The sequence below is a fragment of the Cryptomeria japonica genome, chromosome 5 (assembly GCF_030272615.1).
Source record: "Cryptomeria japonica chromosome 5, Sugi_1.0, whole genome shotgun sequence".
Lineage (NCBI taxonomy): Eukaryota > Viridiplantae > Streptophyta > Pinopsida > Cupressales > Cupressaceae > Cryptomeria > Cryptomeria japonica.
The window spans coordinates 288,331,694-288,353,672 of NC_081409.1; the positions used below are offsets into that span (position 1 = coordinate 288,331,694).

The window sequence follows — 21,979 nt, forward strand, 5'->3', positions numbered from 1 at the left end:
CAAAACCCTGAAAGAATGATTTTTCTCTTCATTCCTAATGCTGACAATGAAATTTGCACAAAAAACAAGGTGTAAAACCCTCCAATTTATAATCTGTAAAACCCCAGGCAAGAAGGAATGGTACGGCTGGCCCTGGGTGGTGCAATTTTATACTTTGGATGCCACAACCTGCTGAAATTGTTTGAAATGTGCTCTGATGTGTAGGTTCAACCCTGCCAAAGCTGCAAATGTGAATTCTCCTGCTGATTGCCACTTCTAACACCCAATTTCTAATCCCAATGCTGTCGTACAAGAGCCAGAGGTATGGGGTTTCGTCCACACTTCCCAAATTCAGGAGGGTTCTCATCCTCCAATGGCTGCCAAGCTGAATCATGCTGGTTGCAGACCTGTAATTCTCCAAATTGGAAGCAAAATCAATAATCAAGAATGCCCCAAAATGTATGTACTATGCCTCCTTAAGCAAATTGGACCCCTAAAGGCATCAAAAGAAGATTCCTTGGAATCTTTTCTCCTCATTAAAGTTCGCCCACCTTGAGGGTTGCTCTCTCATGATTAATTGACCACTTTTTAAGTTATAACACTTGCCTAGGGAATTGAGCTAAGGGGGAAAATGAAGATATAATATTATAAAGTTACTTTTATTAAAATTTTCTAATAATAGAAAAAAGTTAACTTATAAACTCTTATAAGCTTTTATAAGCTTTTATTATAAACTTTATTGAATAAGTCTTCACCAAGCTCCAAAACTGGCTAAGTATAGCTCCTCCTGGTGAACCAAACATCTCCTAACCCCATCATTTGCCTACGGAGACGGCTAACAGGCAAATCTAAGATTCTTGAGCCATCACTGGAAAAAAATGGGGACATTACATTGTGTCATCTTGTTGGTATGTTTGTCAATTATTTTGCATTGTGGATTCTGAATACTTGTTTGCATATTTTTCTCTCGTGGTGTTATGTAAAAATAATTTATTATGGCTGCGAATTTCCTTTCATCAACACTCCAATGTATGACCTCTATGGTATTGAATGGAGAAAGAAACAATTATGAAAATTTCATTTAGTAAAGGAATTGTCCAGTGATAAAGACTTGTTTGTGTGTTGATGGGGATAAACAATTTAAACTCTCTGATCTTAATCTTGAAAAATAAAAATAAATGGAATCTATGAAATGGAATATAAACAAACTCGTCATTATGAGTGGGTAATGGATGCAATCACCATGTGGCTATAACAGAGAAAGAAAACTCAAATGAAGCTAAGCTGCTCCTCTGGAAAATAAGGTAGTTGCATTCCAAATTCTGGCTCAAACCAGAAAAAACGTGCAACCCGTAGTGAAGCCTGGCCTCTAGAAATTGAAGGTTACCAACTCACATGTTCCAAATAAGTAGATGCTCTGCGTAAGCAAACCGAGACCTAATTTGAGACTGCTGCCATTTACCTTGACAATCTTCCACTATTGCAAGGAACATTCCATTAAGTTCAAAAGTTATGGGCCTATGGCCAATCATGTGGTTTAAACCTCAAATTACCACTATAGCAAAGAAGGTGTAGACTAAGTCGAACAGGTGGAATACGGTCCACAGTTTCTCTTTCGACCAGTGGATATGCATACATGGCTTTTTGAGAAGATTTAAGGCTCTCCCTGTTTATATTTCTTGCTGATGTAATTCAATTTATATCAAGTTCTATGAATCCAGTGTTTTCCAAGTTAACAATACTGAGGATATTAGGTGTCACTTTATAGCTTCATTCCAAAGCAGCAATTTTTTTCCCAGTCAGTATAGATCCTCTGATAGTTTGTCTTAATAAGAATGAATCTACTATTAGTAGCCTACCAGGGAGCAAACAGAAGAACCTACCAGTCAGGCTAAATCATTGAATGGTGAATTGGCTCTAATATCTCTTCTGGAAGCACTTGTTATGGTTGTTTAACTTCATAAATATTTGAGATATTAAAATAAAGGGTTAATGACAAGCAGATAGTTATCATTATTCAAATGATAACATAATATCATGAAACATTATCAAATTCACAGCAAGAGAGGAATAGTAGCGAGTTTATCACTACATATCAAATTGACAATAGGACTTAGCAAATATGTACATAAATCAAGTTCCAAAAGTTAGAAATGTTCATTTACCTAGAACACTAGAAACAAACACCCTATAATAGACACCAATCAATGTGTTAAAACCCTGCAGCCATTGTGCACAAATATCTTGTAGATATCTACAAACAATAAAAAGAACTTTGTTGAATGATAAATGGACTGTTGCGATGCACTGATTTAGAGAAGACATTTTGCAACCTACAATTAACATGCTTTATATCTATTTTAAGATATGCATGCATGAGCAAACACACGAGGGGAAGGAAAAAAAAATGCATATGTTTAACTCATCAAAAATCCCCATTAGAGAGGTCCATTTACCTAGAAGACTAGAAACAAACATCCTAAATTATACACAGTTCAATGTGTTAAATCCTGAAACCATTGCCTATAATCTCTTGTAGATATCTGTAAACAATAAAAAGAAGAATTTTGTTGAATGTTAAATGAACAGTTTTGATGCACTGATTTATATAAGATATTTTGCAACCTACAATTACCATGGTTTAACTCTATTTTAAACCACATGCATGCATGAGCAAACACACACGAGGGGTAGGAAAAATAAACGCATAAGTTTAATTCTTAAAAGCCTCCTAGCCATAACTAAGGTCAAGAACCTCAAATTTCAATCCGTGTTTCTAGCCTATTCAAAAACAAAAGCAACTCAGACGAATCAATAGATCTTGTTAGCATTTGAGTTTGCAGCTTTCAGAGTGATATAAAATAAAACATGTACAGTAAAATCGTTTTTCAAATTTGCACCTTTCAATGTGATACAAAATAGAACAGCATGTATAGTAAAACTATTTTTCAACTTAGATGGGGAATCTCCTTGTAAACAATGACAACCTAAATATAAAAGCATAAGTTTAATTCATTAAAGCCTCCCAGCCATAACTAAAGTCAAGAACCTCAAATTTCAATCCCTGCATTTATAGCCTATTCAAAAACAAAAGCAACCCAGCTGAACTATAGATCTTGTTGAGTTTGCACCTTTCAGCATAATATAAAACAAAACATGTACAGTGAGATCATTTTTCAGGTTTGCACCTTTCAACGTGATACAAAACAGAACAACATGTATTGAATAAATTATTTTTCAAATTAGATGCAGAAGCTCCTTGTAAACAATAACTAACCAAATCTGGATTCTGAACACTATGTACTTGCTATTTACAACTTGTAAGTTTTTTAGGGTGGATCATGCCCATGTTGAATAATACTAAGGGTGCATATTTTTGGATTCACCAAGGGCAAAAGGCAATTCAGCAATTCAACTAAAAATAAAAGATTGTTTTTCTTTTTCCTTGAAAACAAAGAACTACAATTACTACACACTTATGTTGTTCAACTAAATACAAAGACCAATATACATAAAGATTGAATAGGTTTAAACAATACACAAGAATGCATAAATAAAATTAAAGCTATAATATCCAACTTCAAGCAAACCTACAATACAAAGCTTTTAAACTCACTAAAAGTAATTCAATATATCTCAGCAAACATAAAAAATAATATTAAACATCTCAGAAGCAATTTAAAAGCAAGTTAGGTATTACTAAATTATATTGAATGAATAATCAATTCTAAACTATAATGAATAATATTATGCAAATGGCACTTATTTATAAGCCATGTTACCCCAAGTTTCCAAGACAGGGATGGCATGGGGTAGGCATTTATAAAAAGGGAAAATTTGAAAATATACAAAATTTCAAATATTCATATGATAACATTGATAAGGCATTTATCATATACATTATAGAACCTTAATACATAACATTAGAGTTGAATTAAGATTTCAAATGAGAGTTGACAAACAAATTAACAAAATCCAATTGCTTTCATTATCACTACCCATATATATATAGTATAAAATTTGCAGTAAAGTGCGCTGCAAGTTTCAACTACAAAATGACAAAAACATAGAGAATATGCTGCTTCTGCCAATCAACAACTACTAACATTTCATCAAAATCAGATTCTCAGTCTTTAAGTCATTGCCACAATTGAGGAACTGCTTCATTCAATGGAACCCCAACCAATCCTTCTTGTGTCTCCTCCTCATCAACCTATGTGGCATCTTTGGATCAACATCCCAACATGTAGTTGGAATCTGACAATACTTTAGACTCTATCAATATTAAAGTCGCAGCACAACCACTAACTTCTCCAATCATCAAAAGATAAGCCTATTCCTGTTGATTGACTATATGAAGTTGTAAGTAGGGTCACCGTCAAATGGCAGTGCTTGGGGAGAAACACCCCCAACATGGTCAAGGGACATTGCCCATCACAAGTTCTAGGGGCAATAGTTGAGACGACTACAAACTTCAAGGTGTATACCATTTTTCATAATTTTATTGTTTTTAAATTTAATGATGTAATTTCTGTTCTCTTGCCTTCTCGTCACTATTGTTCTTTTCTCTTCTCACAACTATTCTCCTTCTTTGTCTTGTTCTTCACAATATGGAAAATGGCAAAATAAGTTTGTTTTTGGTTTTTAGTTGTCAATGAGGCTTTTTTAGGTTTAGGGTTGTGTTGTGCATTGCACACGCTCCTTGTTGCTGATAGAGTCCCCTTTCCTTTTTTGGGCCTTTCCGTCTTCGCCTTGTTGAGTTCCGCGCAAAGTGTCTCGCGTCCTTTTGAGCGAGCCCGTAATCAGTCCATGAGATGATGATGTTATGATCGGAGGAGCTTGTGAATCCATGAGGTCTCAACTATTGCCCCTCACTATTGCCCATCACAAGTTCTAGGGGCAATAGTTGAGACCACTACAAACTTCAAGGTGTATACCATTTTTCATAATTTTATTGTTTTTAAATTTAAAGATGTAATTTTTATTCTCTTGCCTTCTCGTCACTATTGTTCTTTTCTCTTCTCACAACTATTCTCCTTCTTTGTCTTGTTCTTCACAATATGGAAAATGGCAAAATAAGTTTGTTTTTGGTTTTTAGTTGTCAATGGGGCTTTTTTAGGTTTAGGGTTGTGTTGTGCGTTGCACACGCTCCTTGTTGCTGACAGGGTACCCTTTCCTTTTTTGGGCCTTTCCGTCTTCTCCCTGTTGAGTTCCGCGCAGAGTGTCTCGCGTCTTTTTGAGCGAGCCCGTAATCAGTCCATGAGATGATGATGTTATGATCGGAGGAGCTTGTGAATCCATGAGGTCAGTTGAGCCTTCAGGCGTGAAAATTCCAAGAGATTGTTTAAGCTTGTAAAATCGCCTGAGATAGGCTTGGAATGATAGAAACTGGCGAAGTTCGCCAAGTAAAAGGATACAGCATCTGAAGGTCGCATGAGGAACCGAAGACGCCGATTTTCATAAGAGGATATAGGAGAGATAAGAGGATGCAAAAGTATAAATTTTTCAAAACCTCCTCTGAATCCTGAAATTCGCACCAAGGAAGAATTACATGATGTTTTGAAAGTTTGCAAGATGGATGAAAATGGCGATTTTCGCCAGCTGGAGGGTAAAAGGGCGAAAACCTTGCAAGTGCCTCTAAAGTGCCAAAATTGGCAAAATGCATGAAAGTGCCGAAATTCGCACTTTTTAGTGAAAACGTAGAAAAGTTAAAATTGCAAAGTTGGCAAAAGCCACTAAAGTGCCGAAGTTTTCAAAATGGGTCCAATCGCCAAAAATCGCACTTTAAGGTGCAAGTGCAAAAAAGTTGAAGTTGGCAAAGTGCCATTAAACCCCGAAAATCGCACTTTATGTGAAAACGTTAAAGTTAAAAAGTTGGCAAAAGCCACCAAATCCCTGAAATTGGCAAAATGGCCCCAACCACCGAAGTTTGAAAACCCACTAAAATGCCGAAGTTTGCGATTTAGAAAGAAAGTGCGTGAAAGTAAAACTTGCAAACGCAATCAGATCACCGAAGTTCGCATTTAAAGGGAGAAATGCGAGAAGTTTAAGTGCGAGTTTTCAAAACACTTAAAATCGCCGAAAGGCGCGATTTGGAGAAGTGATAGAAAGGTATTAAGTTTATAAAACTTGCAAAACCCATCCAAAGTCCGAAATTCACCATACAAGGAAAAGTGCGTGAAAGTAAAAGCTTGCAAAACTCTCCAGTTCACCGAAAATCGCAATTTGTAGGGCAATTGTGAAATTGCGAAGTTTGAAAAGTGCACTAAAAGTGCCGAAGTTTTCAAAATGGGTCAAACCCCCGAAAATGGCATTATAAGTTAAAAGTGTGAAGTTGGAAAAGTGCATCAAATTGCCAAACTTAGCAAAATGCTCCAAAGTGCCGAAGTTTGTAAAGTAAAACTTGAAATCCCCTCCCATTTTGCCGAAGTTCGCATTTAGGAGATGAAACGCGAGAAGGTCAAAACCAAGTTTGAAAAACCTGTGAAATCACCGAAAATCGCATGAAGGGGAAATGGCGTAAAGTTTGAAGGGTAAACCCAAAGATCGCAGTTTGCATTATAAGAGAAAATCGCAATTTTCACAAACCTTGTGAAATCATCTTAATCCCCGAAAATCGCGATCTAAGGGATCAGTTTTAAGCATATAACACTTGCGAAAGCGTCTGAAAACCCGAAGTTAGGGTAAATCGCGATAAAGTATAAAGTCTTGCAAAAGCACGCAAGGTTCAAAATCGCAGTTAAGGTAAAGTCGCACCACGGGTTTTCAATCTTTGCAACACTAAAACCCCCCTTTTTCTCCGAAAAACGCACAAGGTAAATCACTCTGAAGTAAATCACCGAAAAATCCACCCAAGGCGAGTTGCTAAATTCTAAGTTTCTAAAGACTGCATTTTTCCCTCCGAGCCCTAGGCGCGAAAATCACGAATGGGAGTTAGCCATTGAAATTTGAAATTGCAAGAATTTTCCCATTCCAAATTTACAAATTGTGAGTTTGTCTTCGCAAAACGCAAGGCATAAGAGGCATCATTTTTCAAATCCAAAGGAAATCATTCTTGCAAGGTAGGTTGTGCAGATTCACGCCATTCATTTTGGCCAAGTAAGTGTGCTTCGCCTCTCTCTCTAAATCGTTTGAAATATTTGCAAAATCGGATAGATGTATGTGCAAAATGAATTAAACCGATTAAATTTGAAACCGCATCTATTTCCATTTATAAGACGTTACAAGGCAATTAAAATAGAGTTTGTTCTTAGGAATCAGCTAGAAAACGCATTTTCAGACTTAGGAAGATTTTAAAGCATCGTCCATTTTGAAATTTGATCCTAAATGCCTAAGTATAAATTCGCAATCAAAAGCTTCATAACTATTCATGTTTAAATCAATTAAGCTTTTTAGCTAAGGTGTCGTGTTGTCCTTTAAGTTCGGTTTTCAAGTTGATCCTTGTATGCTGGCATATCCTTTATCTAACCCGCTTTAGTTCCTTTGTATTGCCTCGTAATCTGCATCCGACTATGCAGGATAAATGCCTAAATCGGCAGTAGAATCATCAAAGAAACCTATTGTAGCCGAGACATCACAAGCGTCCAAATCAGATATCCCTCGCAGAGTCGAAAGGATGAAGTATCAGTATCAGAGAGGGGGACTGAGGGTATCGAAAGTTCAAAGTGTCTAGGAGAATGTCGGTGATATTGACCTGGGCCATATTGATATTCAAGATTTTAGAAACCGAGTTTTCTCCCCTAATGCCTATGGCAAGCCTAGGCGGATGATGGAAAGCAGCATTGCCCAGGCAACAGGATTTCCCCCGGCAGTGCAAAACTATGAGCTAGTAGTAGAGGTTGCCCGGCACTACCAACCAAACTCCAGATTGGTGCTCCTCGAGAACATGGTCCTCGCTAACTTCAATCCTGAAGCCATTGGAGACGCATTTGACATTCCCTTCCCGAACAACCCTATAGCAACAACTATAGAGGAAGCGCAGAGAGCGTATGATATGAACCCCGCCAGATGCAGAACACTGATAAATGAAGAGTAGTACAAGGAGAGAAGACCTCCAAGCGTCAAGATCGGGAAAAAGACCCCTAGAAGCGACTTTCACAACGAGCATGGGGACATGGTCACATTGCTTAGCAGGATTATGGGACTTCCCCAATCCAACTACTTTGAGGAATGGATGTTCTACTTCACAGGGCAGGTCTTCGTTGGGAAATCCAAGTTTGACTGGGCCCAGATCATAAGCGACAACATCCACACCCAACTAATCAAGCTTGAGGCAAAGAAGTACTTCACTATGGCATCCTATTTGGTCTACATGTTCGCCAGAAACCAGCCCCTGCCAGGTTTAATCATGAAAGGTGAAATTGGGAATGGGCCTGATCAGGGGAAGGTATACGATTGTTATCCACAGCTACACTATCAGGACATAGCTCAAAGGGAAAAGAACAGCTCTACCTATGCAGTTGGTCAATATGAGTGCGTCAATGACGCCTTCACAATGTGCTTGGTCAGGCTGATGCAAGGAGGATTACACATAAGGCTCTCAAAGCAAGCTACTATTCTAGTACAGAGGTATGGTGCCTGGTTCATCCAATTCCCAAGGTTCTCCTACATCCGGATAGTTGGCTTTGAGGGTGCTCCTTTCCAACTTCCGTGGTACCCAACCGACAAGATAGTTCTTTTGGAAGTCGCAAGGCAGTCACATCCGGTGAACAGCTTACTCAGAGACAGGAAGCAGTCTAGATTCGCATTCCCTATGATTATAGGTAACCAAGATGTCCATCTAAAGAACCCATCCCAGGCAGAGGAATCCTTTGCAGAACTAGCCTCCTACAGCTTACAAGAGCATTTTCCAAGGAAAAGCTTTGATCACGACAACCTGGCAAAGAGGGCCTATGGTAGGCGATACAGAGCAAAAGAATCAGTTGAAGATTATTAAAAGAACTGCTCTGATGACTATGAGGTCTGAAGGCGTGAATATTCGAGGCTGAGTGTGCAGCAAATGCGACTCTATGAATACCGCTGGGTCCCAGATCAACTAACAGATTCAAGAAATTGCCTACAAGTCCGGGAATTTGAGGCAGTAAGACATCTTTTGCCAGGCATCGATTGGTTGCAAGATCCAATCACTGATTTTGAGACGGTTATGGCAGCCCCAGAAAGATATACTGACCAGTGGTTGCACCAGCAGATTGAGCGACTAATTCATGAGGGTGTCCAGTTCACCTACCACTTGATGGGTAACCTTGATTCTCAGTCCTCCGAAGATGAGGGAACTTCTAGTGCACCTAAGGAAGAAATCGAAAAGCCCGAGAAAAGGAAGAAGGCTAAGGCCAGCAGAGGAACTCGGACATCCAAAAGAACAAGGGAAAAGATCCCTATTAGGAGACCAGAGGTCACTTCATCACTAAAAGACCCTAGTTCATCTGATGATGTAGTTGAACTAGATTATATACCTGCTCTGCCTTCCCAGAGTGATATTGACGCATTTGGAGCTGATGATCCTCCTGCACCCGACGTGCTGGATGCCGAGATAAGGCCATTGAATCAACCAAACCTGTTAACCAAGTTGAGGAAGGAGAGATTCCATCCACCTAGGGGATTGAATTGCATGAACCCACCCAGCAGAGCCACCATGAATTGCTGCTCCATAATACTACCAAGGATGACTCTACTGTTGAAGGAGAGCAAAGGACAGATGAGACCTGCGAGCCTGAAAAGACTGAGGAACAACCATCACATGAAAATACTAGGCAGTTGTTCAGTGAAGTGGGAAAAAATTCGGCTGCGAGAAAGGAACTTGACACTTCCTCTACTCCTGTAACGGAACAGCTGCAAATATGCGATGAGCCGGCTGAAAACATCAAAGAACAGAGTGCCAATTTAACCATAGCATCAGCCCAGACTGTACCTCAAGAATGGTTAATTGCTCAAGCTCAGCGCAAGGCCACCACCAAGCCACCCATAGATTTGGAGGACATCTTCTCGCGCATAGACCAAGCCAAGGCCAAGGGGAAGAAAAAGCCCAAGGCATATTCCAGGATAACCAAGGATGAGCAAAGAAACAGTACCCTTCATATTGCCACCCCACCTGTAGACAAGCCAGCAGATCAGATAACACTGGCTGATTATAGCATCACAACTGTCCCCATCGGACGAGCCACTAAGGCGCGGGAAAGGGAGGAATTCAAGGATTCAGTATAGAACATGCTCAGGCAACTCGAAGAGATAACAGCTGAAAATAACATGTATCGAGTTCATGCTGAGTAGACCAAGGGGTACATTGACCAGCTCCTGAGACCATTGCATAATGCCCCTGAATCCCATATTCCCCCGACAACATTAGCACAAAGAACCACGACAGAATTTGAAGGGGTACGAGACACCGCAAGGACCGTCAAGGAATGGATACAAGGCATCAAAGGAAGGGGAGAACGAATCCTTGAAGAAGTAAAAGAGATGGCCCACCATCGAGAGACCACTTTGGTCAAGCTACTAGAGGTAAAAAGGGAATCCCTCAAAATCCATGAGGTAGCTGCCACAACTCTTCCCCTTGTAAGAGATCTCTTTTGAACCCAAGCACAGATCCCTACACTCTCCGACATCCTGGACCCCCATGATATCAGCGTTTTCAAAGAATGGTACTGGACTATCACTATGAAGAATGACACAAAGGAAATCATTGATAAAGAACACGATACATGTGAGGCAATTCTGAAAGGCATGCAGAAACTTGGCAAGACAATCCTCCAATCAATGGTTTCGGGGTGGCGAAATGACCTATCTGATGATGTGATACAGCCAGACTGGGAGGAAAGATTGGGGACGGATAGGATCACCTATTCCGCTAAGGACCTGAGTTTTGCCGGTCAATTCCATTCAGATATGTTGTGCTTCGAGCGTAATCGTTCTAGCTGGAAAGATGGTTTGAAACACGTGGACCGTTACCACGAGGGCATGCAGTATAAGATTCGTCATCCTCCTATGCCTCCTTTCAGTTTGCTATTCCAATTGTGCATCAGGTTCCAGGAGTATGTTCGCGAAGAACGTGCAGCAAGTCGAGACCTTTGGCAAGAATATTTGCATGGTGAAGATGAATTCCTGGAAAAAGGATATGAAGCTGGAAAAGAAAAAGTGTTTTCCTAAAGTGCTTTTTTCCTTTTAAATTTTGAAAAGTGCACTTTTTGGCCAAAGGGTCATATTTGACTTCCAAGTCAACTGTAAACTTTAAAACTTTGTGTGTGCACTTTTTGAATTATCTTGGATAGGTTTGAATTACCTTTTAGGTAGTTATTGCTCCCTTTGGGGTAGTTGCTGATATTTACCCTCCATTTATGGGTATGGGTACCTTTTGTAAGGATGAATCTGGGCCACTTGTTTAGATTAGATCTTGGCCATTCATCTATTTTTTGAAGCCTATTTAAAGGGACTGGTTTTCCCTCATTTTGTAAGTAGTTCATGGATTGTTGCTGAAGCTCTGGCGAAATTTACAAGATTTAATGCAAAATTAGGACTGTTTCAAATTTCATTGTGAGTGCATGGTCTCCTTCTTCACTAATTTGAATTATTCAGTTATGTTTCTTTCATTTCTATAGCATTTTCTAGATAAACATCTGATAGAATCCTCGTTGTTCATACCAAAGAAACGGGACTTGGACTCGACAAGGCTGACTCGGCGTCAAACTCGGCTCCAGACTCGGCTGGACTTGGGAAAGTGAAAACTCAAGAAATTTAGAGATTTTTAAAGATTTAAAAACTGTTTCAGGCACCCTTTATTGAATACATCTTAAAGACACAATAACATCATCAAACTCGGCTCATTTGATTAAATACACAAGTATACATCAATCACATAAGCATAAACGCAAATTGTAGCTGAAGGAAATAACAAACATAGATATATAAATATTGTCAAATGTATACAATATTACAAAACTCATGGAATAAAAAATCCATGTCATCATATGATCATCATCAAATGTTTCATACAAATACCAAAGGTAAATACAACTACAAGCCTATGCTCAGAGGAGCCTGCACCCTCCGGCCCCGGCCCGGGCCCCCTGCGAAGGTGTCTAAGGTAGGTCCTGGATGATTCGACAGCCATAGCCACTCCCCATGACACCATGCCATGCTCACCAACATCAGGAACATCCATGTCACTATCTACCTCTGAATCTCCTGTTTGTGCTCGTGCTCTCCGCTCCTCCTCTGCCATGGCTACAGTCTCAGCCTCTATATCTACCTGGTCGATCCAAACAGTGTCAAACTCGGAGCTTAAATTTTCCCTACTTCTATCAACGTAGTTTCCCCCCATATTTTTTGACGGGGGTTTGGGGGCAGCGCCCCCAAGGTGGGGTCAAGGGGCAGCGCCCTGCGAGGCCAAAAAAACTTATTATTTAATAAAGGTGTCGAGTGTTATTTTTCTATTGGCTGACATGTTGTAACCCTAATTTTTCTCATTCTCAGGCGAAGGTTGTAGTGAACAAAGACGATACCATTCATTTAAAAAAAACTTTTTAAAATGTATATTTTTTGTCATTTTATTAACCCAACCAGTAGCCGAGTTTGGAGCTCGGGACTCGCCGAGTTTGGCGAGTTTGAGCCAAACTCGCCAACTCGGCGAGTCTAGCGAGTGCCAGACTCGGATGAGTCCGAGTCCGAGTCCGAGTCCGAGTCCGAGTCCCAAAGACTCAGCGAGCATGACTCGGACTTGGACTCGCCGAGTTTAGGCGAGTCCCATTTCTATGGAACTTCATACCATTAAGGATTGACTGATTGTCACTCCTTCTGCATGGTTAATTTGAACCCTTTCACATGCTTACTTCGGTTATTGAATACTCATTGAATGAATGTTAAAGTTCTGATGTTGTGTTTAATAGCATGAAAACTCAATATTCCCTTGAAGATCACACTAGATTCATACAATATTGTGCTCAAACGGCTGATAGTGTTTAATCTAGTTATTTGGAGATGTCTGTATGTTTTCTTAATATGCTATCTTAGTTAAATAATTTAGACTTTCTGTACCTCTCTTTCCCTATCCCCTTTTCCCCCTTTTTTATCGAGAAGAATCCGCAGTCCTGCTGAAATAGTATCATCAAATTGAAACCAATCGATAACGAGACTGTTAGAATTTTAGGGAACTCATCCAACAATTATCCATATCACTGTAAGTCCCCTTTGTTTTTCCAGCAAAACACATCAAACCACTGAGTAATCCCACCGTCAAGACCTGACAATCAAAACCTTGAGGTCGTCCCCTTTGATCAAATACATAAAACAGCATTAGGGATTTCCTTATCTCAAGAGAGGATAGGATACTCAGTGAGTACATTCTATTCTGCGTTGGCCGGATGGAGTTTGCAGCAATGTGACTTTAGACATGTCAACAGATTGGTATAAAGGAGTGTGCCATTCCTTGTTGGTTGTCCTTCTTGCTTTTCCAATTGTGTTTTATGTTGACTAGGTTGCAAGGAACAGCTAACCATGCCTAAGACAACCCAAACATCCCCTGGCCATCCTAGGGAACATTTCAAAAATGTTTCCGAAATTTTCTTACAATCTAGTATGGCAAGGGAATGTTTCCAACCCATCCCTATGTCCCCAAACCAACCCCCGTACGAAATTGGCTTAAAAACATAGGGTACATGTCCTTAGACCACATAGTTTATAAGATTTATAAAAGCAATACATGAAAATAAATCAAATATATTAACTACAATTCTACTCTAACTACTAACTATCTGCATGCAATGCAAGCTTTATTACAAAATACTCTCCTAAACTAAATCTAAGACCATGCAATCATCAATTGAAATTAGTACAAACTAACACTTGAAACTTGCATCTTTCATATGACAAGAATCTAAAGATGGATCTAACAATAGTTGACTCTAGGCTAAAAATAGTGCAGGCTACAAATAGCAAATCTCTGCATATGTTCTTCTCTTTAAAAAAAGAGAAAGCTAATATTAGTGCTGACCATTATTAGTCTGGGCTAAAAATAGACTTCTTAATATATGACTTTGGATCATTTTGGTTAAGTCTTTTCTAGATCATGGCAGAATCCTCTAAAGTTTGAATCTTTGACAATCCACTTGATTATTTGACTTTAAACATACTTAGTTGATTTGCCTCTCATCATCTTGAATGCTCTCGAAACCCTAAAGTAAATACACATCTTTGAATCCTTGGAAAATCTTCAAATAGCCTCTTTTGATTGATCTCAATTTGATTTTGAAGATTATTGAGAGAAGAAAAAAAGAATGGAACACTATCATGTCTGATTTGATTGCAATTATAACTGAAATTTCTTCAACTCTAGCATTTTGTCGATGTGCTTAAGTCTGATTTCACCTCGAAATAGCTTGCAAAGCTTACAAAAGGAGATTTTTGGAAGAAAAAAGCTGTTGTTTGCTGCTCTTTTTACTGATTTTCTCCAAAGAAAGCTTAATACTGACAGAAAAAGAAAGATTTCTGAAGATAACAGGACGCTGCAATCACTGATATCTTTTTGGTTATGACTCTGCTGTAAAAGACTCTTAAAAATCTCACAAAGAATCAGCTTGATACTGATAAAACCCTACTGTGTGTTACTGATAAAACCGTGCTATGTTCCCTGCTACGATGTCAAAAAATGAAGAAAAGAGGCTTACTTCTACTTTCCACGCACATCTCCATATGGTGTTTTCAAATTATAATTTTAAACTTGCTCTTCTGTTTTGTGAGGTGCACAACTTTGCACACCATGTGCATCTGTATATAGTATTTGCAAAGCCTAATTTAAACTTCTTTTGGTAAGGTTTGTGCCTCTGCTCTAGGTGCACACCTATGAACATGAATTCTTTCTTGACTTTAAAACTGACTTCTTCCTTTATGAGGTGTGTTCTTGAAACTCAGGCATGCACCTTTGAACGTGCCTTGGAACTTTGGTTTGAAACTTGAATTCCTCTTTGATAAGGCATGCACTTGTGACTCATGTGCCACCTTTGAAGACGATCTTAAGTTTTTTTATTTTGGAATCAAATCCCATTTTCATGTGCATTGTAAAATTTGATTTGAAACTCATAATTCCTCCATCATGAAGCATGCACCCATACATCAGATGTGCACCTAACAACAGTCTTTTTCATTAAGACATCCCTACTTTTAAACCTTTGATTAGGTGTGCACTTCTCCACCAGCTTCATTGATTTGAGATTGAATTTCTCCTTGATGAGGTGTATGCTTCATGCTTAAGCAATCACCTTTAGATATGAATTTTGAATGTTGAGTCTTTGTTCTCAAGTGTTCACCTCAAAAAGTGTTTGGAACTTTTGAAAAATCTTTCTCCAAAGCATGCACTTCATACTCCCACACACATTTAACAACTGGAATTGAATGTCATACATCTGAAACTCATCTTCCCATTCTTGAGTGCACTCCTGGCAAGGAAATGTTGTCTTTTCTTCACAGTAGCGCAAAATGTGTTTGGAACTTTTGAAAAATCTCTCTCCGAAGCATGCACTTCATACTCCCACACACATTTAACAACTGGAATTGAATGTTATACATTTGAAACTCACCTTCCCATTCTTGAGTGCACTCCTCGCAAGGAAATGTTGTCTTTTCTTCACAGTAGCGCAAAATGTGTTTGGAACTTTTGAAAAATCTTTCTCCGAAGCATGCACTTCATACTCCCACACACATTTAACAACTGGAATAGAATGTTATACATCTGAAACTCACCTTCCCATTCTTGAGTGCACTCCTCGCAAGAAAATGTTGTCTTTTCTTCACAGTAGCGTGTACCGTTGCATTGTATTTCAGACTTTACAAACCAAACTCATTCTTGATGATTAGGTACACCAATCTCCTGCCTTTGCAAATTTCTTCAACTACAACCTCCTTTCTCTGCTTTGACAAGTGACTTGAAGAACTTGTTCCATGATCCTGTAAACGTACAAAAAGAGCAACAAAGACAGAAACAACAAGACCAGCTCTTGGGAAAACAACAGACAAAGCTTGAAACTTTGACACCATAAAAATTCAGTATGGGTACATTGGTACAAATTACGATAGATCTTTTATTATTTCAATGAGGCAGAGACACTGCATTTCAAATTTTCAATCTCCAAAACCACGTGGAATTCAATCTCAAAGCCCTCTGGTGGGTCTAGAGCGTATTTATGCGGACCATTTTCAGAATGAAATGGGGTAGTATATTCTAGAGGGACAAACTTTCTGAGCACAAACAAACAATACCATGCACAGCTGCTGTTAGAGACAATTTGAAACCCAAGGGAAGGACATCTCTGTGGCTACTAGAGAAGTGCTAGTCTCAGAAGCTATGCATTAGTTGGAAGCAACACTTCAAAATTCTATTCAACTGCCCTCCAAATCCTATAGTTTGTCTTGGAAGCCCAAAAGTCCTAAATTTCATTATTGCTAGTGAACAAATCACATTGAAGCAAACAGGAGGCTAGTTATGTAATTGAAATTTCCCACATTGAGTTTTATATGTTGGGAAGAAAAGAAAATACCAATATTGCCACAGCTTGTGGAAATTTGAAACAAGATATCAGCCCATTAAAAGCAGTCACAATGGTCACACGCTGGATATTTCATTTGTGCTGGTTTTGGTTGAAAACAATTGAATCACCCAATCAAGTCCAAGAGATCAATAAAAGTTGAGTGGAACCGATATAGCTTAAAAAGAAATAAATTATATTAATGTCCACAAATGGCCAAACCTAGGTCAATGGAACTCAAAGAGTTCATTCAGTATAATAGAGACCTACTCAGGTAAAGGTATACAAGATAACAAAAACGTAACTATGTGCAAACTACAAGCACTAAAGTGATGTAAAAACAACAATGGGGCAGATTTAAAATGGCTAAATGTAATGTCCCCTTTTGTAAATGCCCTAGTTTTTGCCCTAAAATCACAATTTCCAAGTAAAACAAGAAAAGGAATAGAGGAACAATAACTTAATCATATGATATACCTAATTTATTGGTGGGATTCAACCGTAGGGAAGCTAGGGTAAGGTGACTTGATAGGGTGTCTTAGAGATCCTCTACCCTAGGCCCAAGAGCGGATATACTATCCCTCTTGGCCTCATGTGGCCCATGCCATCCATATGAGGTGGTGTACCTAGTGAGGTGTCCTATGCCCGTTCCCCCTCGTCTTGCCATCCATTTCCCACTTCCTATGATTGAACTCCTTGGTGTTTTAATTCACCATGATAGAGGGATGAGATGTATTCACAACAGGGTGCCCTGGAAGCCCATCTCTTCAACGCTCAAAGGCAATACCCTTTGTACCCCCTTAGCCTCATGGCACCATTTGGTCAACACCATGAGGTGGTGTACCTAGAAGAGTACCCCATCGCCATACCCCTCTTGTAATCCCTCATTTCCTCTACCTTGGCTGACTTCAATAATCATTCAGAATTTCAGAACATATAAAGAATTCCAGTATTATGCATGTGTTTCACATAAAATAATTAGATGTAAGCAACTGAAAATCATTTATCAGTAGTGAGCAGATACAAATAATGTTCACTGTGCTATATAAGCAGTCATAAACATCAATGTATGGTTAATCGATAGTATGCAGAGATAAATATATGTATACAGTATTACTATTTACTATGTCATGTACAGAAAACTCATACCAAACTATAGTATTAAATTGAACTGCTGTACATTTAATTATTAATATTCAATCTAATCTGTCTAATTCAATGATATTTGTATGATTGATTGATTGATTCAATGAATTCCTTTGATTGGATGATTTGAGGTATTGGTGGGTGATGACCAAGTGATTGTTGATTAGATGATTGATGGGTTAGTGAGTGATCCTTGGATGCTCGGAATGATCTCTCCTTTATACTTTAATGGGGGAAGAGTCACCACCTTTTGTAGGAATTGAGGTACCACCTTTCATAAAAACTGAGTCACCACTTTTCATTGCTGCCTTTGAGAATAATATATTATTCTCCAAATTGATCTCCCTTTCCTCTCTTCCTCAAATGAACCTTCTTCCCATGTGAGGGAGAGGTCATATCTCTTCAGCATGCATGCCCTTTGGCAAGAGACATAACCTATCATAATTTCCACCCTTTGAAATAGTACAACCCTTCATAATTCTTGCCCTTTGGAAGAGTCACTTCCTTATCTTTATCCCATTCTAAATGATCTGTTCTCCCTCTTATATCTCATTTTTGAGAGTCACAACTCTTCATTCCATGCCTTTTGACCATTCATTAACTTAATTACATTTTAATTATATTATATTATATTTTTATTATTTTATGTTTTAATTTATTATTATTATTTATTATTAAATCCTATTTCAAAATGGGGACATTACACTAAACTATAATCATAAAAGCTAAGTACAAAAAATCATCTATTCCAATAAATATATCTTCATTTTGATCCTGTGTAAACACAAAAATGGGGCAGATTTAAAATGGTTAAACTATAATCATGAAAACGAAGTACAAAAATTCTTGTAAGATGATGAAGACAAAAGCCGTAAATAATGACATGAGACAAGCATGTCATATGCATTTATCAAGGCTTAAGTCCATCACTTATCGCCATAAAGGGCCAATATAAGATTTAATAATACTGATAAGGAAATGTCCAGGGCTGATGAGGCCATGCTGGACAATCCTAGGAAAAAGTCTAGTCCCTCAAGAACTTCTAGCAGCCATGGTCAATTAACCCTTGGTGGTAAATAATGAACTAGTAATGCACCATGACCTATGTAGACAACGGGAAGGCCCTCAATGCCAAACAGATCCACTCCACCTAGACTTAGACTATGTTTTTTAAGTAGCAATATACAAAAAGGACTGTGGTCTCACTATTTTGTTCCCATCCATGTGTGGGTTAGACATATCCAATCAGTGCTTACTGTCTCCAATGCCTAAGCAAGTTGAAAGAAGGTACTAATCCATGTGACAACTCTAGGGTCACCTACAAGAACCTACACATCTGAAAATGGCAGCTTCTCAAAGAAAAAGGTCCAACCATCTGATTTGTCCCCATATGAATGTGAATCAGAGGCATCCAGTGGCACTTGTTGTCTCTTATATGCCTAAAGAGGGCTTAAAGAATGATCCAATTGGTGTGTCAATTATAGGTATCCCCTATAAGACCTCTGATTAGGAACTGAAGGAAGGTAGATAACTAACTTCCTGGCCCTCTATATAGACAGTACTATCTCCCTCAGCTCTCATAAACAGTACACGACACCTGAAAAATAAAATGGTCCTTTGTCTTCACCTCCTTGAGAATGAAAAGGCAAAACAAATTCTTGTCCCCAAAACATGGTGGTCAGTCTCAACTCCTAAATGATGAAAGCATACTCTCAGCTGGCTAAAGGGAATCATCACACTATGTGACCAATATGTCAAGTCAGGCTGAATGATGATGCCATCTGCAATCCTAAAGAAAAGCATAGCGTATAAGGCCAATTAAGAAGAAATTCAAGCAACCTACATGTATGTTGGTATATACCATACTACCCTTGACAGACTTCGCAATCATCTTCTTTAAGGAAAGAAAGTGAATCAATAGAGATGCCATAGATTGGAGGAGAAAATTGGTCCACGTACACCAAAAACCTTAACACATAATGAGACTGAAAAAAACAAACATCTAACAAGAAAAATTTAATCAGTACCTCTATGGACTTAACACTAAGACCCAAAGTTCTAACTTTGTGAATATGGAAAGTAAGCCTGACAATACTCTTTTGATAAAATGAGAATGTGTGGCAAACTTGTCTTGAATAATGCATTGAGGTGTCATTATTTGCAATGAATCATGCAATGAAACATGAGAATCTGGACCACATTTTGGTTTAGTCTTAGTGGCTAAGTCACAATTTCTATTAGGGTTCAACTCTCTCCACTAGCATGAATTGGATAGAAGGCTTTCTAGTGTATTCGTTATATGCCTTTGTCATTAGGATAATTGAAAGTTGGTCTCTTTAAGCTCACTTGTGTGTGTGCTAAAACGTTGGATTTACTAGTGCAATCAGTTTAGGTTTACAAGTGCTCCCATTAATATGTGGAATCTATTCCTTAATTTGCAAGTGTTTGTACCACAGCACATCAAACCCCAAACCTGAATCCGAAATGAATCAGACCCAAATCCAAGGTTGCAGGGAAGCAAACCAGTAACAAAGGCTTATAACAAAGAACAGACACAATTTAGGATTATTTTTTTGATACAAGATAAGTAAATTTATATAGCTGTGATATCATAAAAAAAATTAAAAATCCCTTAAGGATTGCCATGGCAAGGCCACAGGGCGAAGTATGAAAGAAAGTGTGTTTATGGCATTGGTAACATATAACAATAGTTACCTAGATCAATGGTTATAAAGAGCATTAAGAACTACAAAAGGATATCATAGACTACCAGTTGCATCATTTTGTGCAAAGAGCTGTATTTTCATTTAGAAGACAGATGGAAAGACAAGGATCAGCAAATCTTCTAGGACATTGCAGAAGCTTGTATACATTGTTGTTGAGGGAGGTTACATCTGAGCATTTGCAACTCTGGCTCCTGTTCATGCTGAGTCCATGTCCATCTGATACCTTTGTGTATATGGCAATGGTACATATAACAATAGTTATCTAGATCAATGGGCACCAAGAGCATCAAGAACTACAAAAAGGTGGCATCATAGACTGCAAGTTGCATCATTTTTTTGCAACGAGTCATATTTAGAAGACAGATGGAAAGATATGGATCAGCATATCTTGTAGGACATAGCAGGAGCTTGCATACATTGTTGTTCGGTGGGAGGTTATATCTGAACATTTGTAACTCTGGCTCATGTTCATGCTGAGTCCATGTCCATTTGATACCTTTGTGTTTGGCAATGGTAACATATAACAATAGTTACCTAGCTCAATGGTTACCAAGAGCATAAAGAACTACAAAAAGATAACATCATAGACTGCCAGTTGCATCATTTTTCTTGGCAAAACAACATACTTTCATTTAGAAGACAGATGGAAAGACAAGGATCGGCATATCTTCTAGGACATAGCAGAAGCTTGCATACATTGTTGTTTGGTGGGAAGTTACATCTGACCATTTGTAACTCTGGCTCCTGTTCATAATGAGTCCGTTCCACCTGATACTTTTGTGTTTTTGGCAATGGTAACATATAACGATAGTTACCTAGATCAATGGTTACCAAGATCATAAAGAACTACAAAAAGATAACATCATAGATTGCCAGTTGCATCATTTTTTTGCAAAGAGTCGTATTTTCATTTACAAGACAGATGGAAAGACAAGGATCAGCATATCCTCTAGGACATAGCAGGAGCTTGCATGCATTTTTGTTCGGTGGGAGGTTGCATCTGAGCATTTGTAACTCTGGCTCCTGTTCATACTGAGTCCATGTCCATCTGATACCTTTGCTTCCATGCTATGGGTATGTGGAGTGTGTCATCTTCACCTCAAAAAGGAGCTTTAGCAGGGGAGAGTCCCATAGAATTGACTTGAATTCTGCCATCCATCTCATACCTGTTTCACTGAACCATCTCAGCAAGCTGCCTTCACGATTTTCCAGTAGGTAATATCTCTTCAATTGTCTCCGTCCAACTTTGCAGGCATATAAGTTTTTTCCTAAGTAAGTTGAGGCACTCATTTGGCTTTTAAGGCAGCCTTGAAGGAAATGTTGTTTTCGTTCTGCTGTATTTTTGTTTATGCTAAATGGATGAATCCTAAATAGAGGCAGCTAGCTTAATTTCATACTGAATTCACATGGATTTAGGTGTATTTCTGTTTTTTGCTGAATGGATGAATCCTTACCGAGCTTCTAAATATTTCCCGAGAGATGAAACATGTCTAATACATAAGCATGAAGCAATGACGCAATGATACAAGCCATTGTGTACAGTTAAAAATGGTTCTAGCATCAAGATATATTGTATAAAATGAAATCCAATAACTAAGTTACAGTAGAAATTCATCGGAT

General features: G+C 38.6%; 1 protein-coding gene across 1 annotated transcript in view; it reads right to left on the reverse strand.

Annotated features, from left to right (window-relative positions):
• Nucleotides 1-21,979, reverse strand: part of LOC131045797 (uncharacterized) — a 48,261-nt gene that overhangs the window by 21,729 nt on the left and 4,553 nt on the right. The gene's annotated exons all lie outside the window — the stretch shown is intronic.